Consider the following 9,175-nt stretch of genomic DNA (forward strand, 5'->3'; position numbering starts at 1 on the left):
TAAAATGTTTCTTAAAATTCTGGAGGAAACAAAGACAATATGGGGAAAAGAAGAAAAACAAAACCAATAACAAAAGAAGACAACTCATAGTTAATATCCTCAAGAACAAAAGAGTACATATTATAGAATATAACCCATTGAATAAAATAAGGATTATTTAAAAGAAAACAAAAGAAGAACAAGAAAGAGGAAAGCTAAAACATTAGAAAGTGGCTGATAGCATTGAAGAAATGTCCCAAGGGGCACCTGGGTGGCTCAGTTGGTTAAGCGTCCGACTTCGGCTCAGGTCATGATCTCATGGTTAGTGGGCTCGAACCCCGCGGTGGGCTCTGTGCTGACTGCCAGCTCAGAGCCTGGAGCCTGTTTCAGATTCTGTGTCTCCCTCTCTCTCTGACCCTCTCCTTCTCACACACACACTCTCTCTCTCTCTCTCAGAAATAAATAAAACTTTAAAAGAAAGAAAGAAAGAAAGAAAGAAAGAAAGAAAGAAAGAAAGAAAGAAAGAAAGAAAGAAAGAAAGAAATAGGGACACCTATAGATGGTTCAGTTGGTTAAGGATCCAACTTTGGCTCAGGTCATGAACTTGCATTCATGAATTCAAGCCCAGCATCCTTCTCTGTGCTGACAACTCAGAGCCTGGAGCCTGCCTCAGATTCTGGGTCTCCCTCTCTCTCTGCCCCTCCCCCACTCANAAGAAAGAAAGAAAGAAAGAAAGAAAGAAAGAAAGAAAGAAAGAAATGTCGCAGAAAGAGAAAGGGAGGGAGAAATGACAAGAGAAAAAGAATTCAGAAAATCAGAGGCTCAATCCAGGGGATCAGATATGCAAGTAGCAGGTATTCCAGAGAGATATGAGAGAATGAAAGAGGAAGAAGAAGAAAGTCTCTTAAAACTGAAGAATAAATCCTCAGATGAAAGGTCCTGCACTGAAGCTAAATGTCAGAGTAGATCAAAACACTTTTTACCACATGCAAGGAGAAAAAGCTTAAGCTACCTGGTTCTTGAGAAGTTACAGGAAAAGTAGACATTGTCAAAATTAAAAACAGTTGTGTTTCAAAGGAGACCATCAAGAAAGTGAAAAGAACACCCACTGAATGGGAGAAAATACTTGTAAATCTAAGAGACACATCTAGCTTATATTTTTAAAAATTCCTACAATTCAATAAAAAGACAACCCAATTTAAAAAATGGACAAAGGATATGAACAGATAGTTCTCCAAAGAAAATACATAAATGGCCAATAAGCACATTACATCTTATTAGCCATCAGGAAAATGCAAATCAAATCACAATGAGATAACCATTAAGATGGGTGTAATCAAAAAGACAAAGATTAGGCACCTGGACGGCTCAGCTGGAGGGAGCAATGACTCTTGATCTCAGGGTCCTGAGTTCAAGCCCTGTGATGGGTGTAGAGATTACTTAAATAAACTTCAAAATAAAAAGACAAAAAGATAATAAGTGTTGGTGAGGATGTAGAGAAAGTGAAACCCTCATACACTGATGGTGATAATATAAAATGGTACAAGCCACTTTGGAAAACCGGCAGTTCCTCTAAAAGAAAAATAGAGTTATCATTTGATCCAGCAGTTCCATTCCTATGTACATAGCCAAAGAACTCAAAACAAATGTCTATACAAAAACTTGTACATGAATGTTCACAGTGACATTATTAATAATAGCGAAAAAAAAATAATAACCAAGAAAGTGAAAGCCCAAATGTCCACCAACTGATGGATGGGCAAACAAAAATATGGTATAACCATACCATGAAATATTATGCAATCATAAAAAGAAACAGTACTGTTACATATTAAAATATGGTTGCATGCTAAATAAAACGTGCTAAGTGAAAGAAGCCAATTACAAAGACCCATAATAATCATACAATTCCACTCACATGAAATGTCCAGAACAGATAAGTCTATAAGAGTTATAAACTAAATACCTGGTTCTCTAGGCTGGGAGGATTGAAGGGAAATGGGGAATTACTACTAACAGATAAGGGTTTCTTTTTTGGGTGGTGAACATGTTCTAAAATTGAGTATGGTGATGGTTGCATAACTTACTATATTGAAAAAAACCACTGAACATTTCAATCAGTGAATTGCTGTTTAAGGAAGAAAAAGAGGAGGAGGAAGTAGAAGTAGCAGTTATTAGAGGAAAATGTATCCAAAAAACCAAGGAAGCAAATTAAGGTTAAAAAACAGAAATACAGGGGCGCCTGGGTGGCTTAGTCGGTTAAGCGTCCGACCTTCGCTTAGGTCATGATCTCGCAGTTCGTGGGTTCGAGCCCCGCGTCGGGCTCTGTGCTGACTGCCAGCTCAGAGCCTGGAGCCTATTTCGGAGTCTGTGTCTCCCTCTCTCTCTGACCCTCCCCTGCTCACGCTCTCTCTCTCTCTCCTAGAAATAAATAAAAATATTTAAAACAACAAACAAACAGAAATACAGGCAACAGTGAATTCACTACAAATAGCAAAAAGAAGCAAATCCCGGGATAGATGTGAAAAGAAGTCTCGGGATTAGAACTGAGTACAGCAGGCACAGAGCCACCAGTTCAGATTAGAGCAGAGGAGCCAAGAAAAAGAGGAAATGGACTGTTTTTAGAGTAATTTTGCAGAAAATTACTGATAGGTATATGAGAAATGCTGAAGTATACAGGAAAAAAAAATTAGTGATCTGTGTATGTAATACCAGGCAAATAAGAAAATAAGATAATTATTAATTCTCAGGAAAAAGAATCGGATGTACAAGAAAGAAGAGTTGCAGTACTCTATTTGATTTAGCCATGAAATGTTAAAGACCCCTGACCTTTTTTTTTTTTAATTTTTGTTGTTTATTTATCGAGAGAGAGAGAAAGAGAGCGCCCTGAGCAAGCACGCGCGCGCGGGCACACACACATACAGGAGGGGAAGGGCAGAAAGAGAAGGAGAGAGAGAAACCCAAGCCGTCTCCTCACCATCAGTGCAGAACCTGATGTGGGGTCAAGCTCCTGAACCATGAGATCAGACCTAAACCCAAAACCAAGAGTCAGATACTTAACTAATTGAGCCACCCCCAAGTGCCCGACCATTAATTTAACACTAAATTAACACATAACTACACTGGCGACATGATGGAAGGAAAACTGAGCTAAGCACTTATCTTCCACAAATAACAGTCAATACTTTAGGTGCAAAACTAAAAAATCAGGAAACATCACCCATAAGGATATTCATTTCCAACTTACAGAAGATCGGGAGAAAGAGCTAGCAAAATGGAAATTAAAACTGGGGTATGGGGCTATTTTCTATTACAAACTTTTAATATTAGTTTTTAAAATCACATGTTTGAAAAATTAAAGTTAACTTCTTAAAGAAGTTTCTGTAGGGGGCACCTGGGTGCTTCAGTCGGCTAAGCGTCCGACTTTGGCTCAGGTCATGATCTCACAATTCTTGGGTTCGAGCCTCGCGTCGGGCTCTGCGCTGACTGCCAGCTCTGAGCCTGGAGCCTGCTTCAGATTCTGTATCTCCCACTCTCTCTGACCCTACCCTGCTCAGCTGTCTCTCTCTCTCAGAAATAAATAAAACATTAAAAAAAAAATAAAAAAAGAAGTTTCTGTAGTATTTCGTAGCTGCTAACAACGAAAAATGAATGCACCTACTAAAGTAAAGCAAAGACAGACCTAAACTGCTATCTTAAGCCACAGAATAAGTTTCAACTACTTCTTCCAGGAGGTTTCTCTGACATTGGAAGCCTCATAGTTTCTTAGCACTTAGGAGGGTACCACGAAATCTAAAACGAAAAAACAAAACACCACTTACGTAGCGGGCACTCTGTGCCAGGTATAGATAGTACTAAACATTTTCATTAATTGCCTGCTTTTTAACAACCACCCAAACGGGCGGTAGCCATTTCATTTTACCAACGAAGTATCTAATTGGGGTAATTAGCTAAACTATAGGGCCGGTGATCCGGTCCCTACCACCATCTGTTCAACGAACATTTTACTATGTAACATCTACACAGAGGCTGTTGACAAGAAACCTGAATGGCCTCTCATGAAATAAAAATGAAGCATTGGTCTCCCACTGCTGGAGAGGCTTCACTGTTTTTGTTCTGTTGAGCCCCCTTCGGGGTTCAGATATGGACCCTTAGGTCTGTGAGCATAAGCCTCTGGCCCCGCCACGCTGCAGGGGTCTGCGCCCGCTAAAGAGCCTTGCAGCGACGCGCGCCCCCGCCCCCGCCTTCAGCGCACCAGAAGCGCGGGAGGACGTGGGGCCCCGGGGCCCGGGCACCAAATCGCTGACGGGAAGCAGCACCCGTCGAGAAGGACGCGAACACCGCGCTGGGCGAGAAAGGCGCGCTCCGAGAGTCCTGCGCACTCTCTTCACACCTCTTCCACTCCCGAATCACTGCCCGTGGTTAGGCAGCATCGCTTGCACTTCTAGAGAAGGAAGGACGCGGAGGCTCAGAGAGGAGAGTCGGTCACCGGGCCCAGCTCAAAAGGAATGTTCTCGCCGCCCAACCCAGGGGGCCGACACTCACAGGCTGGGGACGATTCGACCCAGACTCGTACCTGGACAAGGCGAGCCCTTAGCCTCGCGCCTCGAGAAGTCCCGGCAGGAGCGGGCAGACGTGGCTGGACCTCCTCAACCCCCGAAACCACCACCTGCCTGGGCGCTTCCCGGGCCTTTGCTCTGGAGTCTCGCACGCGCCCGCCCAGTCTCCACGGTGACGCGGCGTGCATGTGAGACGCCCAATCAGGGACCCTGTAGTTCGCGCAGTCTCAGTCCGGTAGTGACACGCCTCCCTCCTGCAGCCGAGGTGCACCTGCAACACCAAGCTGGCCCAAAGGTGTGGGGCTGACTGCATCGTCTGGGCAACTCCAAAGAGAGTTTTAGGCGCCCTCGCTTCTTTCGGAGCTCAGCTTCCTACAGCTACTTTTAGACAAGAGGGGTAGGAGCTATTTCGAAGCGGATTTCGGAGCTACGCCTCGTGCTGCAAGCATGAAGGTGACGAAGGTTTCCCCGCCCCGCCGCCTCAGGCTCCCGCATGGGCCTCTCTGACTCTTGGTTCTCCACGGTTCGTTCCCAGGAGTGCCAGCCAGCCCCTAAGTACGGTGCGCACGCGTGGACCAGGGACGTAGTCAATCTGGAAAGGCAGGGGAGATGTCTTTCAGCAGCCCCCGAATTTAAATTATCCCCAGCTGGTATCTTCTTTTAACTCTTCCTTTAAAATTGTGACTAACGGGGCGCCTGGGTGGCTTAGTCGGTTGAGCGTCCGACTTTCGCTTAGGTCATGATCTCGCGGTTCGTGGGTTCGAGCCCCGCGTCGGGCTCTGTGCTGACTGCCAGCTCAGAGCCTGGAGCCTGTTTCAGTCTGTGACTCCCTCTCTCTCTGACCCTCCCCTGCTCACGCTCTCTCGCTCTCTCTCCTAGAAATAAATAAAAAATATAAAAAAAAAATAAAATTGTGATTAACTATCACTAATTGTTAGTAAATAGTCGTTAAATTTTTAAAAACGAAGTCTATTCCGAACTTTCAAAAATAGGGGTGAGATAAAGTAGGTGGGACATCTTTATATGCTTTTCTCCTGTACTTTATAAAATATTTGAAAGCACATGAGATTTCTGGTGGAGAGAGCAAAGGCTAGCATTTTGTATTTAAATACTTGAAAGATTTTATATTACAAACAGGTAAAATAACTTGAGTGTCCCTGGATAAGAATCACACAGGTAATTTGCATTTTTGCTCAATTTTTACGTATGCTAATTTTTGTTACCAAAAACAAGTTAATTTAAAAAGTTCCACTTTAGCAGAACACCGGAACCAATCTTTTAGGGATGACTAATTGAGTGAGTTTCAGAGTTCTAATTAACACTAATACTTACTAACTGCAAAATTAGTCTCACAAGTACTTTATACTTTCTAGATGATTTGCGGGTACTTTAGTCCTGTCATGTGCCTTTACTACCGACAACTCTAATTTAGGAAAGGACGAAAGGTATTTTCATTTGAGTTATAATGCAAATAATTACTCCTGTCAGGAAAGATGAGCCTAATAGCTAGAGGGAGCACTTGCATGATTTCATCTGGCTGTTTTAAGTATTTGCCATGAATAAAATCAAAGATATAAAGCACCAGAAAGGATAGAGGTACTCCAAATAATTTGTGGTGATTTTGGGGGGAGGGGGGAAGCTCAAGCTGATGAAGCATGAGGTCATGACCTGAGCCAAAGTCGAATGCTCAACCAGTTAAGCTACCCAGGTGACCCTGTTGTGTGGTCTTATAAAAGTCCCTTAATTTCTTATGGTCTTTATCCTGAGCACATAATGCCACACTTGTGAACTGTTGAAATTTTATTTTCTTGGAAGCAGGGATTACCCTTGAAGAAAAAATGAAAAAGAAAAAGCCCACTTACAGATCCGCTGGGTAGTTGGGGTGTAATCCCAATTGTCTGAGATGAGGCTGCTCCAGAATTACCAGGTTTTTAGTATTTTCATTTGCTTCTCTACTGCTCTTGGACTAATTTCCCCCAACAGACTGAATTTTTGAGTCCCCTTATGCCAAACTTTGAATCAACTGAACCTAAACTAAGACCTTACAAATATTTATTAAAGAACAAGAGTAATTTCTCTTATTATCTCAAAGAGGCTTTTCATGCTGATATTTGAAAATTCATTGACTGCAAAGAGGGGCATTTTAGAATTACAAACTATCATTCCTACCAAGGAGAATGATACTCAAAAGCTACAATCAATGAAACAAGGACTTGCAAGCATCTAGCTTTTGCATGAACAGGTGAAAGACATTTATAGATGCCCTCCTTTAGTAAATTATTACCTTTATTCCCAGGTATTAATTTGTTTTTCTCTTTTCACAAGGACAAATGGAGTCTCTGAAAAATAAGGGAGTTGAGACCAAGGTTCTACAAGATATGGAAGAGGCTGGTGGAAGATTGGATCCCAACTAGGATAGACCAGAGGGCCCAGAAAATTAGCTCCAGGCCTTTATCATGGTAGCTACATTGCCTTGAGCAGATTTTATGTATGTTTGTGATAATTTGAAAATATGTCCACTAATTCACTGATACTTCTCCCATATAAAAGTAGTCTAAGTCCCCTCCCTTTGGTGACTTCTATCTAAGGAACACTTTGTTGTTTGGCAGAACAGCAAGTGGCTCTAAGGCTAGATTAGAAAAGACAATTCAGCAACCGGCTGCCCTCAGAATCCTGGTACCATGTTTTGAGAAAAGCTCAGGCTGCAGAGAGAAGCCATGTGTAAACTTCTAGCCAACTGCTCCAGTAGTCCCAACTGACAGCCACCATCAAACACCAAATATGTGAATAAGTGAGCCACTAAATGATTCTAGCCCCAAGCCTTCCACCTATTAAACAGAGCAGATACCAGCTTGTCCCAGCCAGAACTGGCCTAAATTGCAGGTTTGGGTGCAAATAAATGTTGAGTTAAGCCACTGGAGTTTGGGGGTGGTTTATTATGCAGCCATAGGTGACTAGAGCAAGGTTTTTAATGTTATAGTGGGAGTTAGATATAATCCTGAAAAGTAGGTACTGCTGTTCCTTTTTTTAATAAAAAAGGAATTTTTTTTGAGTGCTTATTTATCTTTGAGAGACAGAGCGTGAGCAGGGGAAGGGCAGAGAGAGGAGGAGACACAAAATCTAAAGCAGGCTCCAGGCTCGGAGCTGTCAGCACAGAGCCTGACACCGGGCTCCAGCTCATGAACTACAAGATCATGACCTGAGCCGAAGTCGGCCGCTTAACTGACTGAACCACCCAGGCCCCCCACTGCTGTCCCTTTTTGACAGAGGAATAAACCGGTCCAGGAAGGTGAAATGACTGCCTTAGGTTTCACGCTAAGTGGCAGAGCCAGGATTTAAGAGCTTGTGAAGAAGGCCCATTCTTTCTACTCCTGATAGCAATGGGATTAGACCATTTCCTTCAGAAAAATCTGGATTCCCAAAACAGCTTTATTTCTAAAATATTAAGATGAACGTTTCCTTACAATTACTTATACACACACAAAACCAGTAATAAGGCTTTTTAACCACCTTAACCTTTTTGACTACAGCCCCTATGAGTGGGTAATCTTCAATTTTACAGATTAGAAAATCAAGGCTAAGGATAAATAGCCTAATTCTCCCCTGTAGAATGACCTGTAGTGTGTGGTAGAGCTGGGATACAAACTCGGGCCCAATTTGCAAACGTTTCCCTCTGCCTCTTGCCTGCAACGATAGTAAACACACTTTATTCCGTGTTAAATGAAAAACGTTTTCATAACTTTCTCGGTTGCCAAGACTCCTAGGAAGAGAACTTAGTGATCACCCAATGCCCAATCCCCTGATTTTACAAGTGAAACACAAAGAAAGTAGGCCCCTTCGAAGAAATGTAGACTTCACTACTCTTTGGCCAGAGAAATTACGTGTCCCTCTACGCCCACGCATCATTTGACATTAACACCGGGCGGCCGCACGGAACAGAGACTGGGGCTCGTGATACTACGGCAGATCAGGCTCACAGGTGATCACCGTCATACCTTTACTGATCGCTCCTCCCCAGTTACTCTTACGTCTCAGAATGGGGAAATTATGTTTGCCAGAGTCTCGCCGCTGTGCGAAGCACTTGACCCTTACCCTTTCCGTGCACGCTCTGGAAAGGTCTGAGTTATGATCGGTGGAAAAAAACCTTTCAAGGAATCTGTCAGTCGCCCTTCGCTCAATCAACAGCAGTCGCGGCAAGTCTGTTAATGCAACAACGCATAATCTCATAAATTTATAGAAAGAGGCCATTTTAGAAAAGAGAGCGAAAACTCAAACGTTGTTCGGGCTTTGACCAATATAACATTCATTAATGAGAAACCTGAGATTCGCGTCCCCAACTGGGAAGCTCAAAAGCCCCCAGGTTCGCCTCAAACTTCCACTGCCGAAGCCCCAGGCTTCACTGTTGTGAAGCGTGTGAACGTCGAAGTCGACTCTTCCCCAAGTCGCACCAGGCCGCAGACCCCTGCCCACTTCGCTGGTGCCACCGCCTTCCAGAGAGAACTGCCAGGCGCGGCCTCCAAGCACAGCCCGCCCCGTTCCGCTCCGCCCCGAAGCGCGCGTGGGAATGCAGCGTCCTCCCCAGGGCTGCCCCAGACGACCGCCTGCGAGCACTGGGACCGACTTCTGCCGTCGCCACG

General features: G+C 43.7%; 1 protein-coding gene across 6 annotated transcripts in view; it reads right to left on the reverse strand.

The window, feature by feature from the left end:
• The window catches only part of SFI1 (SFI1 centrin binding protein), a 101,756-nt gene extending 97,077 nt beyond the window's left edge, over positions 1-4,679 (reverse strand). For 2 of the 6 annotated variants that reach the window (XM_077761555.1, XM_077761550.1), the window contains exon 1: positions 4,556-4,675. The gene's annotated coding sequence lies outside the window, so the exon portion shown is untranslated. Of the gene's footprint in view, positions 1-1,338; positions 1,375-4,555 lie in introns of those variants that run through there. The other 4 variants (XM_077761552.1, XM_077761551.1, XM_077761553.1 and 1 more) reach the window with 4 other exon arrangements.
• Positions 4,680-9,175: the final 4,496 nt, after the last annotated feature.

The sequence above is a fragment of the Crocuta crocuta genome, unplaced genomic scaffold (genome assembly GCF_008692635.1).
Source record: "Crocuta crocuta isolate KB4526 unplaced genomic scaffold, BGI_CrCroc_1.0 scaffold348, whole genome shotgun sequence".
Taxonomy (NCBI): Eukaryota; Metazoa; Chordata; class Mammalia; order Carnivora; family Hyaenidae; genus Crocuta; species Crocuta crocuta.